Source organism: Semicossyphus pulcher, unplaced genomic scaffold, assembly GCF_022749685.1.
Source record: "Semicossyphus pulcher isolate SPU_LCO1_2020_fin unplaced genomic scaffold, fSemPul1.0.p SCAF_18, whole genome shotgun sequence".
Taxonomy (NCBI): domain Eukaryota; kingdom Metazoa; phylum Chordata; class Actinopteri; order Labriformes; family Labridae; genus Semicossyphus; species Semicossyphus pulcher.
In genome coordinates this window covers 327,896-330,000 of record NW_027211691.1, presented here as the reverse complement: position 1 = coordinate 330,000, position 2,105 = coordinate 327,896, and positions in this window count along the sequence as shown.

Here is a 2,105-nt window from a genome sequence, read left to right as displayed (position 1 = left end):
GGATGGATTCGCCTACAACGTGTTCGCCACTTCTGAAACAATGAAGTGTTTTGGCTGCGGGGCGGAGGGACACCTGGTTCGAGCTTGTCCTGGAGCTGGTGCGCGTCAAATGGGAGGCGGTTCGGCGGCGCCGTCCTCCGGCGGTTCGGCGTCGACCTCCGGCGGCGCGGGTGCGCCGGGCGGCGCCGGTCCGCCGAGGGACGGCGTTTCGGCTGAGCCGTCGGCCGGGCCATCGGCTGAGCCGGACGAGTCCGGTGCGGCTCGGACCGCGGTCGGGTCGGGATTTCTCGGCTCGTCTAGGACTACGGAGGAGGTGCGGAACGGAGCGGAGGACATGGAGGACGGAGAGCTGAATGTGACTCAGGATCAAGGTAAGACAGTGAAAAATGTAGAAATCGTGCAGAGCAGTGTGGAAGCAGGTAAAACCAAACAGACAGAAAAGGAAAAGTGTAAAGAAAATGTCGAGAGCTGCAGCGCTGTGAGTGATGTTCAGATAGATGAACGCATGTGTGAGGATGAACTGTTGAACAAAAGTAATAAGAGAAAGAACCTTGATAAGGAGCAGAGCAGCTCTAAGGCTAAAAAGGTGCAGGAGGATCTGTCTGATGAGGAGTGTGAGTGGACTCCTTCACAGGAGGAGTCCATTGTGTGCTACTCTCTGGAGAAAATTAAAAAGTTTCTCCTGGAAACTAAAGGTCAGAGGGTGAAAATAGATCAGTTTTTCCCTGATCTCAGAGGGTTTGTTAAATCTGTTGTGTGTCTGAGAAAGGAAGAAGATGCTTTCAGTGAGCAGGAGGTGTACAGACTCAAGAAAATGGTGACCAAAGTCAAAGCCCAGCTGACTGAAGATGATGACTAAACCCAGAATCTGTCTCCTCGTGCTGGCTCTGTGTGTGTGTTCATTAAGTCTCTTCCTCTCCATGGCTGACATCAAAATTGGGTCTTTAAACATAAATGGAGCAAGAAGTGACGTGAAGAGAGCCTCTCTTTTTAAACTGATGGGTTTTAAACACTTAGACATAGTCTTTGTGCAGGAGACTCACAGTGACAGTGACAATGAGGCTGACTGGAAGAAGGAGTGGCCTGGGCAGGTGATCCTCAGCCATAAGTTGTCTAACAGCGGGGGGGTCGCTGTGCTGTTCTCGCAGAGGTTCACCCCCTCTGCTGTGGACGTGGAGGAGATCATGTGTGGCCATATCCTAAAGGTTAAAGTGCAATATGAAAATGTGAAGCTGGTTTTAGTGAATGTTTATGCTCCGGTTTTAGCTTCTGAGAGGATGGGTTTTTTAGATGTTTTAGGTGATGTTCTTAACAGTTGTGCTGACGAGTTTTTATTCCTGGGGGGGGATTTTAATTGCACTGAAAATGCAGTTTTAGATAGGAATCACCTGGAGCCTCACCCAGCCTCAGCGGCCAGGCTCAGGCGTCTGGTGGAGGCGTATGAGTTAAAAGATGTGTGGAGAGGTGTGAACAGAGACAGCAGGCAGTACAGCTGGAGCCACTGCAGAGATAATCTGCTGTCTCTGGCCAGACTCGATCGCTTTTACTGTTTTAAACATCATTTTAGCATCTTTAAGTCCTGTCTTATCTCTCCTGTGGGTTTTACTGATCACTGTCTCGTTCACTGCTCCTTTTTTATCCAGAATGTGAAGGTGACCAGTGCATACTGGCATTTTAACACTGGGCTTTTAAAGGATCGTTGTTTTAGAGAGGCTTTTACTTATTTATGGAAGACGCACAGAAACAGCAAGGCTGCTTTTCCCTCAGTGCAGCGCTGGTGGGACTTTGGAAAAGTCCAGGTCAGACAGTTTTGTCAACAGTATACTCGCAACGTCACCAAGCACATGGCCCGCTGTCTGAGTGACCTGGAGACTGAGGTGGTAGAGCTCCAGAGTCTGGTAGATTCTACAGGAGATCAGGGGCACGTTGAGGCCCTGAAAGCTAAAAAGGCTGCTCTAGCCAACCTGCTGGGCATCACAGCACAGGGGGCTCTGGTTCGGTCCAGGTTCATGAGCTCCTCTCAGATGGACGCCCCCTCCCAGTTCTTCTTCAGCCTGGAAAAAAGAAACGGTCAGAGGAAGATCATCCACTCTCTGCGCTCTGAG